General features: G+C 34.7%; 1 protein-coding gene across 28 annotated transcripts in view; it reads right to left on the bottom strand.

Moving 5' to 3' along the window:
• RBFOX1 (RNA binding fox-1 homolog 1) overlaps positions 1 to 19,862 on the bottom strand; it is a 2,692,248-nt gene that overhangs the window by 1,115,870 nt on the left and 1,556,516 nt on the right. The gene's annotated exons all lie outside the window — the stretch shown is intronic.

The raw sequence follows: 19,862 nt of genomic DNA, 5'->3' as shown, positions 1-19,862 counted from the left end.
GCAGGGTTATGTGACTTTCACAAAGTCATACTAGCTAGTAAATATCTGAGGCCAGATTTGAAATCCTGAAAATGAGTCTTCCTGACTTCAGAGATAGTGCTCTATCCATTGCAACCTGCCTATACAAGCATTTATTAAACACCAATTATATATATCAAGCTCTGTGATTAGAGCTCCACAAATATCTCATTTGATCTTTGCAACAACACTGGGGTGCAGGAATGATTATTAGCCCCATTTTACAGAGGCAGACAAATGTTAAATGACTTGTGCAGGGTCATACTGCTAGCAATTATTTGAATTCAGATCTTCCTAACTCCAGGTCTAGTACACTACCCATTGCACAAGGTATTATTTTTTAAAGATACATGTCTCAACTACAGTGTATGTTTCAGAAGGATTGGATTTCAGAGGGAATAGGGATTGAGACTATACGGATGACTGGACTAGGGAAAAGATTTTCAGAGTGAGAGAACTTTTTACTAATTGGGGCCAGTATTTTCTCTATAATTTAGTTTTAGAATATTGTTTAGAGCCAGCTGGCATGGTAGAAAGAGTGCCAATTCTGCATTCAGGAATACTTAATTAAAATCTCCCTTCAAATACTTTGTAGCTGTCATATAAGTAACATCTGCCTTGATTTCCTCCCCTGTAAAAGGGGGAAAATAAACACCAACCACTCAGGATTGTTATAAGGATCAAATAAGGTAATAATTATAAAGCACTTAGCACAATAATTGGCACATAGTAAATGCTATATAAATGTTAGCTATTATTTTCACCAGAATACTAATAGATTAAGTGACCTCTTCAAAATCATGTATCCATCAGGTATTAGAGGCAATACCTGAACTTCCTTGCTATAAGGTTCCAATCATTACACATAAAATGCTGAATAGGCCTATTTGTTGTGTGTTTTTTTTTTCCTGGGAGACTTTAAATAAATGATACATAATATCTGCCCCTTAATATTACTGCATTACCTGTACAAAATTCAGTTAAAGTTTATACTAATATCAAATATCAACTGTTACATTCAATCCAAAGAGAATAATAAAATTTATTACTTTTATTTGTTTTTCTTAAATATCCTCTGAAGCAGATTCAGTGTTCCATCACCTAACTAGTCAAGGACATATGGAAGAAAACACCTTCCATCCATAAGGCAACCATTCAGGAAATATTATTCTCCCTTCAAATGAATTTAGAGGACACTGCTTTGCATCATTTTTCTCGGACTGTGCAAGTGAAGGTCATTGTGGGGCAGTATCCCTGGAGCCCACAAAAAGTTTCCCTAACATGTTAGTTGAAATTTGAAGTACCTATCTCAATTTAAATGAGATCACTTTTTTTCCTACACATTCTCCAGAGAGCAAATCATTCCTTTCCTAGAAAAAACTGTTAAGTAACATCAATGCGCAACAGTTATGTCTCAAAGTATAACTAGCATTTCATATCCATAACCCCAGTAAAGGAGGGAGGTATGCTTCTTAGTTTCTTCTCTAGGATCAAGGTTTATCATTATAATTATAGTGTGCAGCTTTGTTTTGCTTTAGCCCAATTTATACCTGTGTGGAACACCTTTCCACCCTGATATTTTTTAAGGGTAAGGGGGGTCTTTATAAATAATAGTAATTCTAGTCTTCAATTTCTCAAAGTAAATTAATGTAAATATTTTCTAATCAAGAGAATACACCACGGTGTTTCACTATCATCTTTATAAAATATTATTCCCTGAATGTAAAGTTTTCAAATAAATTTAAATTTGAGGAAAACATAAATACTCAAGGTCCAAACAACATTTATATGCTTAATCAAGCACGTAATTGCTTCTAAAAATTAGGATATAATTATCTTTAGCAGAGTTTATAAAATAAAAAAATCACAGAAACAAAACCTACTCTGTAGTTTTCTTACAGGTTTGATGTGTGAAGTCAAAATCTGAATGAGTTGACTCAGGGCAGACATGTTGCCTTATGCATGTCTAAAATGATCACTTAAGCTGACATCCAATGATTGGTTCAAAGAGAAATACATGAAAGCAGCATTTTCTGCCAAACTAGCATGATATGTATTTGTACCTCTGAACAGATAAAAATTCACACTATATATTTTTTACCCAGATATTCTCAGCTGAAATCTCTGTTAGCAACCCCCCTCAGTGGAAAAAAAAATAAAAAAGCTTGCTTCCTCTAAATGTATGCTGATGAGTTAGGAACTCAATCAAATGACATGAAGAGTGGGTTTCCCAAAACCCTTTGCATGTGGAAGTTAAAAAAAAAACTGATCAGAGAGAGGGGAGGAGGAGAAATGAGGGTGGAAATTTGGACTGCATTCAAATGTGCCGTCTGTCTCAAAATCCCAGTGGAGTGTTTTCTTTAGGAAGGAATGTAAAACCACCAGCCAGGCTTATTGAAAGAACTGAGAGGAGACACTAGGTAAATGGCAAAATTTATCTCCCATGTGTTTATCTGGCTTTCCCCAAGGACAATCAACTTACTGTAGCAACACCTGAAAAAGGTCTACTGTAGGACCGTGAAGTTGGTACCAGTGGGTGTCACTCCATCTCCATGCTGCAAGGAAGCATAATCTCAGACAGCAAGAAAGTCAGTTTTGATACCGATTAGGCTGCAACACAAGGGTGGCAGTGGTTGCCTTCTGTTTGGAAAGCTATGCTTAATATTCATTTTTATTTCTAGTCTTTTTCCAGGACTTTCCCCTCTTCCCTGAAACTTTTATTTAACATTTTGAGAGTTATACCATAACACACATTCAGTTCAACAAAGTAGACTTGAGGTAGCATTTTCACAGTACTGTAGAAACTCCCCAGAGATCAGAATTCTGATATAATAATAAACCTCATTCTCCTAGCATGTGAGCTATTCACTGAGAGCAAGCTGAAAAATAAGCTACCCTAAGTCTCTCAGGCCTCAGAAATCAAGAGTCAATTCTTGTTTTGAGGACTAAAATGCCCTCCTGTCTTGGCCTTACATATATCAGTGATTACATAGCACAAATCTACCTTCCAAAGAACCTTAGATTTCTCTGAAGTATCTTAGGTCCAAGAAGAGTCTAAATCCGTATGTTTATATCTTTAAGAATTTAAAATCAGGGGCAGCTAGTTGGTGTAGTGGATAGAGCACTAGCCTTGAAGTCAGGAGATCTGAGTTTGGATCTGGCCTCAGACACTTGACACTTCCTGGCTGCTGTATGACCCTGGGCAAGTCACTTAACCCCAGTAGCCTCAGGGAGGGGAAAGAAAGAAAGAAAAAAAAAACTTCCTTTAAAATTTTTTAAATCATGAAATTCCTGATAATGGAAAGTAATCTAAGTTTTCATTTATCTAATCCAAGACAACATTGCCTCTAAGAGGCTTCACTCCATGAAGGTACATGATGACTTCGACCCTTTCTTTAGCCCAACAATCAAATGAACAACTTTTTTCACAAGAGAGGAAAAAAAATAACAAAATAATGTAAAAGTAACAAAGGAAGCAGCTTGGGCAGAGAGCCTACCTAAGAGTCAAGAAGAAACATATTCAAATGTTGCCCCTGGCACACATTGGTTGCGAGATCCTAGTTAAAACATTTAGCTCCTCAGAGTCCCTATTCCTCTAAGACTTCAAGTCAGAGAACAGGTGCCCATCTGCATCAGTACAGAGCATCAGTCTCTCACTAGGATTGGCATAGGATTCCCTATGCCAATGAATTCATGAGTCTAGCTTCTATCTATATCACCCCAAATAAAAATTATTGTCATATATTTTAAATGATATCATGGGGAGGAAGAGGAGGAGGAGAAAGAAGAAGAAAGAAGGAAGCAAACACAAATTTTAATTTGGAGTCTAATCATTTTTTCTCTTATGTTCAGATAGGGCTGACTATCCTGACTGGAGCATATCAAATATTAGTGAATCATTTCTGATTTTAAAGATTTGGAAAGAAAATCCTCAACATTTCTCTGTAATCACTTCTGTTGCTTCATTAATTGTTGTTAAAATATTTTTAACATCTCTTTTTTGTGTCCTACACAAATCTTTGAGAGATACAAAAATCACATAGCAATCATATTTCTAATTTCTAATGACTTTTCCCTTCTTCCTATTATCATTACCAACAACATCACTCACACACAATTTATGTTTAAATCAAGACATCACTCATCATGCACTATTTTACTGCAACTTCAAGATGTCATTGGTCCTCTTCAAAAATAAAAGAATTCTCTCTCTCTCTCTCTCTCTCTCTCTCTCTCTCTCTCTCTCTCTCTCTCTCTCACACACACACACACACCTTTACAAAAAGATAACCCTTCCCTATTTCCTGTCTTCCCCTCATCCCCCAGTGTCTGACCAGAGCTAATTCAAATTCCCCATTTCTATAATTCTTCCTTGATTAAATCCAAAAGAAAAACTTCCTTATTCACCTCTTTCTATTCAATTAATACTTTATTTTTCTGTTTGAGACATATTCGATGACTTCATATGGGATAAAACCAATTCCCATCTAGTTAACCCTTCAGCATCAGATATTTTACCTTTTACTTTTTGTACCTTTCTCCAATTTGCCTATTCAAGCAGTTGAACTAATTTGCTCTCCTATTTAATATTGTTTAATGGTTAAGACTTAAAACAATCTGGATTGTAGCAGAGGCTATGATGAAACTATCTTATTCTTCACATACTCAAGTTTTACAATCAACTCCCCAGTGTTTATTACATGCATATAACTGGACATATAACTATTTTAGCTAATCAGTAAGACTTTTTCTTAGTAAAGCATCACTGTGTTGTGGTGCTCCCTGACACCAAGATCTTGGTATAGATACAATTTCAATGACTAAAGAACACTCATTTACACACTAGGTGGCTTCTATGTGTATTCAAGCTTCAATTATCAAATATCTTAAGTAACATTTTCATTTTTTCTACCTACTAATTCTAGCTATGTTGCTTACCCAAGAGAAAGACTCCATAGAGACTTCATATATACGAAGTAGATAGCACCATGATAGGCTTAACATAGCTTTTTTTTTTCTCTTTTTACATGGTAGATGACAGTAATAATTAAAATATTTATGTGCATATACATGTACTTTTTATATAATAGCTAACTATTTATTACAAGGTTTATGCAATTCTTTTTTGTTTGTATTCTACAATACTGATATTTTGAAGTTAAGTGGAAAACTGGGAAACTAGTTAGAGTCTGAGGGGATGATAAGATTGGTAAGGGGCTAGAACTGTGCCATACAAGGAATGAGTGGAGAAACAGGAGCTGCTTAGTCTGGAGTGGATAAACCTAAAAAGAGACATGCTTTCCATCTTTAACTATGGAGGGCTTCTGTGAAGAAGAAGTAACACACTTGCTCTGTGTGTCTCAAAATAAAATTAAATCAGTGAGTAAAAGGTTCAGCCTAAAGAATAGAGCAAATCCCAAGAATAGCCCAGTGATGGAAGGGGTTGTTCTGTAAAAGAGTCAGCTCCCTGTCTCTGACAGTATTTGATCAGATCCTGGCCCAGCATTTGCCAAGAATGGTGGAGAAAGCATTCCTGACTGGGGTAGAAAGTTGGCCTGCATGATCCCTTTCACACCTAGGATTCCATAACACTCAGCTACTGCCATTAATTAATGCATAGAAATTTTTCAGTAAGTCTTTCCTTTAATTTCATGAAGTAGCTTTGAACATATCTCCACATTTCAACTCAGGCCACTTGTAGTGGCCCTTTCTCACAGAAATGGATATTAAAAAATGGCACTATCCTTCCATAAAAAGAAAAGAAAGATAGCAAGTCATGAGAAATGTATGAGACTTGCATTTGCACTTCAGGTCAGCATATTTTCTACATCATATATCCATTTAGAGTATTTTCCTTCCCTTAGGCCATTATCCTTAACTTTACTAAATCCTAACTGTCCTCAAAAACCTCAGGAAAGTACCACTTCTGTCATAGAAGCTTTTCCATTGACTTCAGTGCTATCTTCCTGTGAGTTATTATACTTATTCATTTCCATGATCATTGTCTATTTCTCATGTGTTGATTTTGCCTACCCAACTAAATTGAAAAGCCCTTGAGGCTAAGGATTATGTCTTCTAATTTTTAAAATAGAGCCGAGTACCAGTCCATCCATAAACACAGCCGAAGTTATTAATCAAGGAAATTTTAAGATTAGACAAGGAGGTGAGCTTGTCACAGTCAGGGAGTGCATACATTGAGAAAGGCCTCCAATGCAGTGGATAGGTCTTACAAGGATTTATGTGAGGTCAGACAAGATTTGTATAGGATAAGGAATAAAGGGATTATAATTATTTTGAGGTCACAGACACATCAATTTCATCATGGATCTGTAGAAGTATCAACTGATTATTCACTCCAGACCTCTTCTGTCAGTCTAAAAAGACAATTCATCCACAAGCATGGAAGAATGATTGAAACAATATTTAAATAATCCCAAGATGCTACAAGTAAGGACTTAACAGTAAGGATTCCTCATGAGTATTTTTGTTTGAAGATTTTATACCCCTGTTCCATCCCTGATACATACCTTTGAGTAGACAACTCCTCTGTCTTTTCTCATATTAAACCATAACTAATGGAGAAAGGAAATATGCATTTGAATGATATATAATATAAAGAAAACAATAGTACTCTCTCATCTCCTTTCTCCCCATAATAGTCTTCTGATTTTTATTCTATTTCTAATAGTAAAGGCAGACCTCCCTTGCTCCTTTAGTTCTTATGCCCCAATTCTACCATTGCTTCTATAGCTAATGGAATATTAATTCATGTTATCTATGGGAGGGATTTCTCAAAAGTTCTAAAGGCTTCTGGCAGTAATACTCCTATTGCATGGGTGGGTATGTCTGCCTGCTTAGTTGGCAGTGCATTCCACCCACATTCTATCTGTGCTTATGGTAGTTGTATGACCTTGAGCAAATCTCTTTTTGGAGCCTCGGGAGATAATAATAACCATGATACAAACCTCAGTTATCATATGGGTCAAATGAGAGTGTAGATCAAATGACAGGAACGAGATAATGTGCTTTGGCAAACTTAAAGGACTATATAAACGCAACTATCATTACTATTATAAGGATTGTTTAGAAAGGGAATCCAATGCTCATTGACTCTTCAGAAGTAAAGCAGTCATAATAATCAAGGAAAAAAAATGTTAGCTATCGCATCACTTAAACAAATGCCACATGGAACATAAATTCTGCCATCTGCTATAACTCTCCCCAAGTGGGAAATTGGCAGATATTGCATAATCATCTACATATGACAGACAATTTTTAGCCAAGTCTAAATAAAAGAGGTGCTTTGTTTTTATGTGCTACTTTTAAAAAGCCACAAAGATCCATAATCTAAACAATAAGACACATTCCCATGATGTCTAGATCATGCACTGAAAAATCTGTCCTCAGTGAACTTTTTGTACCTATGAATATATGCTATAGCATAGTGTATTTAAAAAGAATTGGAGTCAAAATACTAGCCCTTACAACTACTCCCCGTGTGACTGTGGATGAGTGATTTCCTCTTTGGGGGCCTCAGTTTTCTTATTTGTAAAATGAAAGGAATTATTTTGAACTAAATGTAACTGGTCTCAACAACTCCTTAAAGCTCCAGCATTCTACAATCCCAGAGGAGCTGAGTAAATTATTCTAAGAATCATTTTCATCTTTGGAACAAATAAAATAAATTATTGAAAATGTTTTGTAAACCATAAGGTGCTATGTACATGTCAGTTATTATTATCATCTTCATTGTTTTGGAACCTTGTTTCCCTTCCAAGCACTCTCCATTCTATCACCTTATTCCTGAAAAAAAAATTGAATTCATTTAATTCATTCATTCAATAAACATTTAGTAAGCATTTACTATATGCCAGAAATTGTACTAGGACTGGGGATTCAAAAAGAGGCAAAGGATAGTCCAAACCATCAAAGATTTTACAATCTAGTTATAAGCAACAGTTTGCACTTTTAATTTCAAACTGGGGGCAGGAATGAGGCTAGTCTTCATAGGCATGGACAATTTCCCTCCACTGATGCACAGTTGTTACTCCACTGTGATTTTACAGCATCCTGTAATTGCCTAAGGCAAAAAAGGCATTGAGTGTTATGCCCATGTTCCCAGTACTAGAGTCCTGCCAGCCATGAGATATGAAACCACATTTTCCTGATGCAAAGACCATCATTCTATCCATCTACCATACTTTCTCTGTGTCAAAAGATAAAACAACATAAATACTCACATTTTTCTGAAATTAAAGGCCAGAGTGTTAACAATATATTTACATGAATGGGGGACAGAAGAGGGGATGCAGTCAATAAAGACTTGTCCTTGTATAATACTTGAAGTTTCCTCATTTATAAGGACATTAATGTAGTGAGATTCCATTTAAGAATCTTGATACACAATTCATTATTTATACAGTGCTGTGAGTCATGAAAGAATTCTTAAAGTGCACCACAACAAAATGTTGTCATCAATACTGAAGGTCGTCCTCTAAAGCAGACAGCAGCATAAAGGTTTCCTAAACACTTCTTCGAAAATAAATTACTTGAGGAACTATCCAAATGAATTGCATTATTGAAGACAATTGAATTTTACAGTACTTACACCAGATGCATTTGAGGATTAAAATTGATTGAAGGAGATTCAATTTGAAAATAAAATGAATTGGAACAACATGAAAAATCCACACAAAAATTTAACTTATCAGAAGACAAAGAACTCCATGAGATTTAGTCATCAGCCAACAGACTTTTATAAATGGAATAGATAAGAAGGAAATGTATAGATTAAACACTCGCTCAATAATTCTCTGGCTTGTGATGGTAGCGTTATCATGCCTAGTCAAAGAATCACTTGGAGAGCTGGATGATACAATGAATGGAACACTGAGTTTGATATCAGGAAGACCTGACTTTCTAGCCTGCCTCAGATATTTTCTTGCTAACTGACCCTAGGCAAGTGATTTAATCTCTCCATGTCACAGTTTCTTCCTCATTTAAATGAGATTAAAAATGATACCATTTTCACATCATTGATGTGAGAACTAAATGAGAGAACAAAGTGCTTAATACATTATATAAACTCTTACTGGGATAGCTAGATGGCATAGGGGTAGCAAGGTGCAATGGATAGATGGCACCAGCCCTGAAGTCAGGAGATCTGAGTTCACATCTGTCCTTAGACACTTAACACTTCCTAGCTGTGTGACCCTGGGCAAGTCACTTAACCCCAATTGCCTCAGGGAAAACAAAACAAAACAAAAAAACCCTCTAACTACTAGTTCTTATTGTTAATCTTATATCTCCTGATATATGAATGGAGCTTCAGCTGAACATGAATAAAAATAATTTTATAAGCAGTTTTTCTGAACACTGTATAGCATTGAACCCAATTAGATTCTACCATTTGGCAAGTTTTATTCACTTCAGTCGTATTTTGAAAGGGAATGATTCTTTGAATATCATGATTTCTGAAGCAGAGAAACAAGTCTACTTTGGATTGTGTGTCCTTACTAGAAGCTTCAGTACCTCTCCACTTCATTCTTATGACTATTTCTTGGTTATCTGATGCAGATAAAATGACCATAAACTTGATTCTGAAATGGAAATGAAGATTTTATATGACCTTTGGTTGGCTGGTGCCATACTGAAGTGCACTTACTGTATAGGAGCATCCCGGAATAGTAGGCAAGTAGTTATCTGGAGACTGAATATTGGAATTTTGCAGTATTGCTCTCAATAGTAGATCTTGACTCTATATAATAATAGCTTCACTTAATGAAATGAAATCAAAAGCACTATTCTACTTCAAATAATATGACTACTTTCAGCATTGCCTTCAGAGTTAATGAAGTGATCTGGGGTATGTAGAACCTAATGATATCCCCAAACCAAAAAAAATTCCTGAGAATCTAGATAGGAGACTTAATAGGGTATCAGTCTCAAGTGAAACTCTTACTTAGGGAACTAGTTTCACCATTAATTTAAATGATTTGACGGTGTAATACAATGTTTTAGTTTTGGAACACAATTTAAACTGGGACAGGTAGTCATTATTTAACCCAGTTTCCATAAATTCATCACAGACATGCCAATTTTTTTGAAGTATATGCTCAAAGAGTTGCCAAAAATATTAAAGAAAATATTTCAAAGCCCATGAAATCTAGAATCTTGGTATCAAATAGTACCTCAACTGCTAAGACAGATTAAAAATGGTGATATAGATTTTTTATTAAAACAGTAAGCAAAGGGTAGGAATGCTTGTCAAACATGGATTCTTGTTTCAGATAAATATGAGAGCTCTGAAAATGATAAATATGACAAATGGCAGAGAGTACTGGTTTAGGCTAGGAAAAAAAATCACACAAAGAATGTTTTTCAATTTTACCTAATAGGAACAAAAACTCAAAAGCAGAATAAAATAAAAACATAGCTAACAAGTGTACTTTAAAATAGAAAAAAAGAACCATGAATTATTTTCATTTTAGACTCACAGTTTAGTCAAATAGCAGTACATTCCCCAACTGTCTGCTGCCTGGAGAATATAACAACTCAAAGTAGATTTAATGAATCTAAAGTTGTTGGAAAGGATTATATCTTGCACTAACACCTAAACTCCCATTGATTTGAAAGGGAATGGATCTGTGATTTACTGGTTAGGGGATTCTTATATAAAAGCACTTCTTCTAAAATACAAGTAGGCACATTCTCACTAGTTTAACAAATAACAAATGTTTGTCTACTGAGATATTAAGTGGTATGTCAGATATGTCAGATGTGGGATATGAAATCAAGTTTTCCTAGGTCCAAGACTGGCTCTCTATATACTAGAAGTGATTACTTTTTATTTTAAAGCATATAAAATATGTTAAAAATAAGTCAGTTGGTAATTTCCTTGATTTTAAATAAGCTCACACCTCTACACACTTGTTATTCTACTATTCTCCCCATTTTTCTCTTATTGGGATTAGAGAAATATTGAATTAAGGAAATTGTGCCATGTGATACCTTAAAAGTACTTATAATTTAGACATATTTTATCCTATAATCACCCTGACATTTCACCCATCTTTGTGGTATGTTATTTTCTTTCTCTTAGTTCTTATTGTCTCTTTGCACTTGATAGATAAATATATATTTTCTACCTTGATCAAAACATGAAACACAACAGTCTCAGAAGGCTTTTTTGTAGTTATTTTTTTCCTTTTCTTTAAAAAAACAATAGCTTTTTATTTTCAAAATATATGCAAAGATAGTTTTCAATATTGACCTTTGCAAAACCCTATGTTCCAATTCTTCTCCTTCCTCCTCTCTCTTTCCCGTAGATAGCAAATAATTCAATATATGTTAAACATGTACAATTCAAAAGACTTTAATATCAACTCTAAGTAATGAAGGAGTCCATGAATGACTTGAGCAAGCTGCCATATGTTATTTTTTTTTAAAGAAGGATGCTAAAGAAGCAATGTGAAGATGCCATCAAGAAATGTAGAAGCAAAAATAAGATAAGTTGATCACTTGACAGACAACCAATAGACAGGAGAACCAATAGACAGACCATATGTTCCACTAATAACCTTCCAATGTTAAAGAAATATGAGAAAAAGCCCCCCTCCCTTCTTAGCACACCGGGTGGGCCTCTGTGGTGTTGACACTGACATGTTGCATGTATGAGTTACACTGTTGGAAGAAATAAATCCATGAGATTACAAAACCACTGGAACACTGGATTTCTTAGTAATTCCAACCACAGATTGTCATGAACTTTCTTTAAATTAATATAGGTATAATTCTATCAATTTAGTTTGGCTATTCAATGCAGAACATATCTGCAGATGGATCAAAATATTATTTAAACTGCTTGTTTTGGCAGGAGGGTTATTTTGGTGACTTTGGAAATCATTACAACTTCCACTAGCGGTTCTGAAGACATCAATAGCATTATTACAATCCCTAATTAAAAATTTAGGAATCTAACATATATGAGACATATATGCTTTCGGTTATTTATGGAAGTATGAATGCCCCACACAATTATATAATCTCCAAAGGATTGCTTTGTGTAGGTCAATATGTTTTAACCCTTCAGTCAAATGACATGTTGGAGTCATAGGATTATAACTTAAAGCAGAAAGAGTCTTCAAAGATCCTAAAAAGTCATCTAATTTCCCTATTCATTTCATAGGTGAGGAGTTTGGAGCAGACATTTGCCCACAATTACACAGGCATTGAAAATAGAAATAAGATTTTTGCTGATATCTCCTTACTCCTAATTCAGTACTCTTTCTACTCCATCCCACTGCCTACTACATTTTTTTACCCCAAATTAAACCTATGAATTGATTGCAATGGCCCACAGAAAATAAGTTAACCATTTGAAATTGCTAATATCTGCTTTTCTATAATTTCAGCCTTGGACTCACTTATTTGGTGGATTTTTTTTTCCTTTGGATAAAATTTAAAACACAATAAGTTTCATTAGCATAACATTTAATCTTAATTTCACAGGTCTTATGTGTGATGATGGCATTTTTATTTGGAATAAAACAAAAGAATTATTCATGTATCAATTAGAGGAGACAGATACTCCTCTCCACAAAAAAAAAAAAAAATTGAGAAAAGCACTCAAGAGATAGTGATAATTTAGCAAAATGGTTGTCAGATGGCATAGCCAGAGCAAATTCTTTATTAATTTTGCAGTAATTTAGGTTATCTCTACTGGTTTCCAGGTTCTTGAGGAACATCTATTATTGAACTTCATGATTGTCCCTTTTGGGAATTTACAGTCATGTACAGATATCTTCAATATTTGAAAATATGTTTCTACTGACACTATTTAGAATATTTTCTGTTTTCTATGTTTATAATTGTCCAGAACATGGAAAGTTCATATACAAGAGCATAAACATTCTTGAATCTTTCAAAGTTTTTCAAGAAAGCGTTTTCAAGATAGTGTGATACCTTTCAAATCATGGAACATTTCCCCAGTACTCCATATGTTGAAAACAACCCATGAATATATAAGGATGCATTTTTACTTCTCATGAACAGCCTAGGATATCCTTGGAATGACAGAGGCTAGCAAATTCTTAATTGGCTCTTAATTGGCAACTCAAAACAAATGAGGGATTTTGAGGAAGGGCATTTCAACGACTGCAACAGAAAAAATATACTATGACTAAGAATCAAGATAAGTAATCTATTCAGTTAAACTTAAAAAGACTTTAAACAACCAGCCTCTACAAATTATCTGTTTGATACATATAGTCTATTAGTCTTCTTTCCCCTGGACTTTAAAGATTGGGCCATAGACATTGGAAAAGCGGTGTTTTGAACCACCTGTTCTTACTATATCCCTCTAATATGCATTGCCTTACTGATTTAGTGTAATTTACTAATTTGAACTAGAAATGAATTGGATAAGCATAGAGGAGTGGGGTTCATAAGTTATAGCAAGAGTTAACTACTCTCTTGGAACATAAGTTGCCAAACCTTGGAGGTGAGTATTTAAGAGGCTGAAATAGAAAGGAAGTGCCTTGGTATATGGGAAAAGAATGCTTCCTTTGGATCAGAAAAAATGGACTTGAATATTGCTTTGTTAAATCCTATCTCTGTAAAATTGGCATTCAATTTCATTTCCCTGGTCACCTGAAATTAAGGAACTTAGGCAAAAAGGTATTCAATGTTCCTTCCCATTTGAAAATCAATAATTTTATATTTCAAAGAGGAGATACTTCTAAGCTTTTAGAAGCTGGACCATCAAAATCTCCACAAAAATAGACAAGGGAGAGTTAAAAGAACATGTAACCCCTTCCCTTACCCCTGCTTTTACTGGGTCATTGACAAGTATCAAGATATGCTTAGATTTCATCAGTGCTAAGAGAAAATAAAGTTGCTTGTGCTGGGTTTCCTGTGGCTTCCTCAAGCACCTGCACTTCCAGTTTGCCATGGTTACTAAAGCTGCTTCCATGGAAATGTGTGTCTCCTACTTCAGTTTAGACATAGTCACTCATCCTGGGTTGGGTTGGCAGAATAGAAATGCTATGTAGAAGGAAATATTACAGAAAGGAATTGTTTTTCCCATTCTTTTCCTTCAGTGTATGCTTTTCTCAAAAACTGACTTCTTTTTTCTCTTTCAATTATATCATCATTTTCTTTTAGTATAACAATATACTTCTGACTTCTTATTTGGAAGACACTACATAATATCAATAAAAATGCAGAGCCACTTACCCTGTAAAAAAGCTTTAGACATTATTTTCAATAAAAAAATGGCATGAGTTATACAGAATACTATCTATTAAATGTTTGAATATGTTTAATCAAGACTTGAAATGATCCCAGATAGATTTGACATTAACATTGTACATATAAATTATTTCCTAACAAATATTTTTATCTTGACTTCCATTACCCATTAGATCCAAAGCAATATTTTTACACTGGTATTCTAATGATCCTGAGAAAGACACTTAATACATATGGGTCTCAATTTCCTCATAGATTTAAAAAAAAAAAAGATGGGTGGGGTTAGAACAGATAGTCACTATTATTCTTTTCCTGTTTTTGTGTAACAAAGGGGATATACCTAGCAAGAACCAGTAAGAATGATTTTTATATGAATACTTGCAAATTTAATGTAAATGTCTTTAGCCTGGAAAAGGAAAGTACTTCTATATAGCTACTAAGCTGAGATATCATAATAATTATAATGCATAAAGAATTTCAGTAGAAATACCCATAACTTTACAGAAAAAAAATATACCAAAAACCTATTCAGAAGTCTGGGGAAAAAACAAACTATGACCTTACATATCTCTAATAATATATGAAGAATAAGTAACAATAAAAGGCGAACTAGAGAATGTGATGCAAGGAGGAAAATATTGTATCTTAGCTATCACTGACACTTGATTGCATGAGATCAGGGAATGCAGTGCTAAATTTTTAACCACTTGTTTTTTAAAAAATTGTAGGGACCACCCACTTTTAAGTTTCTTCTGAATTATTCAACCATTTTCTCCATTGCTTTTTAAAGTCAAGAAAATTAATAAAAACAACAAATCCAGCCTTAATTTGTAGTATTTACCAGTTTCCAGGGTACTGGAAATGTTTACGCAGAAAATTTCACAATAAGCTCTGGATTTGGTTAGAACTGGCTTCAATACATACTTTGATCAGATCATCGACCAGAATATAGAAATAAGACAATTGTTTAAGTGGTATTTGTAATAGAGTAGCTTTTAATGTGTAATAAAAAGACACTCAAGCAGGTATTCCAGGGTTGGGAAACCCTGGAGGCAAAAAACAAAAAGGCATCTGAACAGGAAGTAAAAAGCATGAGAAATTTGGGAAGTCAACCCCAAGCTTAATACACAGACATGGTTCATTTCCAATTGATTTGACTCAACAAGCATTTATTAAATGGCTACTAGGTACTAAGCATTGTGCCTGGTGATGGGGCTATAAATTTGAAAAACAGTACCTGACTTCAAGGACTTAACATTCTATTAGTCCAGAATATGTAATTTGCAAGGATAAGCAGATAAGAATACACACATATATAATTTAAAGATGGAAGATAAAAACTAACAACTGGTGAAAAATATGAAGTCTTCATGAATTTTTAAGTCATCTTTTTATATGGGGAACTTCACTTATTCATGTATCTCCTGAATTGTATTTTCTCTCCCCTTTCCCTTTTCCCTTTCCCCTTTCTTCTTTCTCACTTTCTTCTCTCCAATACTTCCCTCTATCTTATTTTCATTCCCATATGCTTTCCTTTCCCTCTCCCCTCTCTTCTCTTTTTTCTTTCTTCTTTCTCTACTCTCCCTTTTGTCCTTTCTGCTTTTCTCTCCCCTTTCTCCTACTTCTCCTTTCCTTTCTCCCTTTCTTTTCTCCACAAAAAAGCAAATAGTCTCTTGATTTATCTTAAGAATAATTTTGCTTTTCAAAAAAGGGAAGGACCAAAAAGATGATTTTTTTTGAATCAGTTTTTTTTCTCCTCAACAAAGAGTGAATGGGGATATAGAATGATAAAATGGACAAATAATCACTTCCACTTAGACTATTTGACAGACAATGGGAAGAAAGGCAAGTTCAATTAATTCAGTGCCTAGAGTTTTTAGGAAATATATTTAACATCAAGAGAAAGGATAAATTGAACAAAAATGCTTTTGATAACAATAGTTCAAGATGGATTATAAGATAATTACAAGAAAACAATTCCAAAAATGTTATACGATTTATTGTGGATCCCACTACCCAAATCCTTAATTTTAGTATCTTTTCTCTTCTGATTATCTTCAATTTATCTTGTGTAGTAGTTGCTTTCCCCCCATTAGACTATGAGCTCCTTGTGACCAAGGGCTACACTTCTGTCATATTTCTTTGAATCTCTAGTGCTTAGCATAGTGTTTTGAGCACAAAAGACATAATAAAAGTTTATTGACTAATTGATTTATTGAGTATAGCAAAAAGTCACTGGACACCTTTTACTTTTAAAAGACCCATAAATAATATATATGCAAGAAACAGGTCAGAAGACTGAACATAAACATTTTAAGCAAAACCGCCTTTCATAACATTACTATAGAAAAAAATTAGAGAAACATGATGTTAAATAGGCCAAACCAAAGGGCATTTATTGCAAGTTTGATATTGCCTTTGAATAAGATCTCCAGTGAAGAACCTAGGGATGTATGCTTGATTATGCTGTTCAGCATTTTTATCAAAGACTTGGATAAAGACATAGACATTAAACTTATCAAGAATGCAGATAACACAAAGTTGGGAGCATATGAAAAGAATGTATGACAGGCTAGAAAATTGGGCCAAATGGAAAATAGATGAGATTAATAATGAAAAATATAAAGTCATAAACTTTTGATAGAGCCACGAATCAAATGAATCAAGTAATCAACATGCAATTCTTTTGCAGTGTTACAGACACTGTTAAGCTTGAGGAACACATATACAAAAGAAAGAGAGAGAGGGGGAGAGAGAGAGAGGGGAGAGAGAAAGAGAGAGGGGACGGAGAGAGGGGAAGAAAGGGAGAAAGAGGGAGAGAGGGAGAGAGGGATAGAGGGACAGAGGGAGAGAGAGAAGGGAGGGAGGGAGGGAGGGAGGGAGAAAGAGAGAGAGAGAGGGATAGAGGGACAGAGGGAGAGAGAAAAGGGAGGGAGAGAGGGAGGGAGAGAGAGAAGAGAGAAAGAGAGACAGAGACACAGAGAGAAAGACAGAGAGAGACAGAGACACAGAGAGAGAGGAGAGGAGAGGAGAGGAGAGGAGAGGAGAGGAGAGGAGAGGAGAGGAGAGGAGAGGAGAGGAGAGGAGAGGAGAGGAGAGGAGAGAGAGAGGGAGAGGAGAGAGAGAGAGAGAGAGAGAGAGAGAGAAGAGAGAAGAGAGAAGAGTGAGTCTCTGCTCAAGGAATAGAAGATGGAGGATACTTAGTTTGACAGAAGTTGATTGGGAAAAAAATTATAAGTGTTTTCAGTGGACTACAAGCTGAAAATAAAAACAGGACATGGAAACTCCTGACATATCAAGCAGAATTGAGAGACACTGCTGTCAGGTTACTGGAAGATAGCAAATGAGATAACATTTGTAAAATTAGTATGATTGTACCTGGCACATAATAGGTACTTAAAATGTTTTTTCCCCATTATGCCCTCTTCAATGTGCCCAGGATTAGGAAGGTAATAGTTATGATTTTCTCTGCCTTGGTGTGACCATAATTGGAGTTCTGTATTCATTTCAGGGCATTGCATTTTACAATGGATAATGATAAACTAGACAGTGTCCAGAGGAGGGCAGTAAGGATTCAATTTAATTCAACAAATATTTATTAAGTACTTATTATACATAAGGCAGAATGGGGAAAGGCCTTGAATTAATTTTATACAATGTGCCACTGAAGGAACTGAGAATGTTTATCATGGAGAATAGAAGACCTGGGAGGATGTGACAGCTTTCCTTCAAATATGTGAAACCTTGACCTGTGGAGAAGGAAATAAATTTGTTCTTCTAGGCCCGTGGAGGACAAAACTGAGTGCAATGATTAACAAAATAAGATTCAATGAAAGGGGGAAATAACTTCTTAATACTTAGAGCTGTCACAAATGCTGACTCTAGGATGTAGTGGGGTTCACTCCCACTAGATGTCTTCAAGCAAAGTCAGAATGACCACTTATTAGATGTGATAGACAAGATGTGATATAGATAAGATATAGATGCAATTTGGTCTTTGGAGTTTCTAAGGATGCTGCTAAGTCTGAGACACTGGGATACTAGCTTTAAAACCTATTACTTCTTATCCCTTGCCACTCTGTGATCTGTTGATCAATTCTTTTGCCTAAGGCCTGTTTTAATTATTCAGAATTATTTTTGCATGTACTTCCTGCTATCAATTTACTAAGACTTTTTATGTTACATAATAATAGCAATAATAATAATAGCTTAACTTTATATAGCACTTTAAGTTTACAAAGCACTTATTTCATTTTATCCTTACAACCACTCTGATAGATAGGTGCTACTATTATTCTAGTTCTACAAAATAAGGAAACTGAGGCATTTACAGAAGAAATGAGTTGCTCAGGGTCACACAGCAGTGCCTTAGGCCAGATTTTAATTCATCTGCCGGATTTCAAATTCAGTAGGCAATACCCTGAATATGTAGTTACTATATATACTAATATAAGCTATCCCTTCCCCTGTCACAATTTTGGTATTTCCTGAAAACCTTCCTTTTCCCCTTGTCGAGATATCCCATTGGTTACATTTGACCAATTATACATTTATTTCTCCCTCTCATTACCATGATTTTTTCCCTTGAATTTTATAGCTATATTTTATTATCATTGCATACCTTAGTTAAATGGTTTCATTCTTTTTGTCTGTGTTTCTAGTACTCTTGGGTACGAATGGCAGTAATATTTTTGTCTGGCCTTTCTCAGAGTATAGGAACAATTAGGTGTTTTAAAAATGTTCTTGAACCACACTGATAACAATAGTAATTTTCTGTCCTTTATGGATAGAAATCCTGTTATCTATCTACTGTCATACATTCACTTTCAAATAATGTTGATATAGTAGTTTTCCAGAAATGATGGTAGATTTAAACTGATTTGCATCTTGTGACCAATGGTATACATTAGTAAGATGATTGACCAAGATTGTCTGAACAATCCATTGTTATATAGCAGAGAGAAACTAGCCTGCCTATGAAAGTATGACCATGCTTTTATTAGTACTATCAGTTAACTAAATGAAGAAACTTATTAAAACCTGATGAAAGCGAAGACTTTCATAATTAATACACCTTTCCCCCTATAAATGTCCACAAGTACTGACTTTACATATGGAAATACTGATTTACAATGGAACAAATGTCATATGTCATAATTACAAAAAACAAAACAACCCAACAATAGGAAAAATAAAACAAAACAACTAAGATTGAATAAGAACCTCCAAGGATACTTTATGAAATACAAATTTACATGATTCTAAATAAAGAATCTCAGATCCATAGTCTGGTTTCTCACCTGTCAACCATGCTAACTTATCAAAGTATGGAGATGGCTTAAAAATTTGAATGACCAAATAGCCTATTAGGAAAACACTTAATTACATACTTGGTCTCTTCATGTGCTCCTAAATTCAATACTGGAAGAATCATACTGTATTAATCTTGGAGCTGTCTATAGATCTTCTCATTCCCAAGAGGATGCCTCACTATTTTGATCCTCAGAGAAGTCAGCAAGGCCTTAATGGACTTTTCTATAGGGTTGATTTCACCTAAACTAGAAGTCCAGCACATATTATAAATGCTCAAATAT

Source organism: Sminthopsis crassicaudata, chromosome 1 (assembly GCF_048593235.1).
Source record: "Sminthopsis crassicaudata isolate SCR6 chromosome 1, ASM4859323v1, whole genome shotgun sequence".
Taxonomy (NCBI): Eukaryota; Metazoa; Chordata; class Mammalia; order Dasyuromorphia; family Dasyuridae; genus Sminthopsis; species Sminthopsis crassicaudata.
Note: the sequence above shows the minus strand (reverse complement) of the source record. Positions and strands in the feature narration are given on the sequence as shown.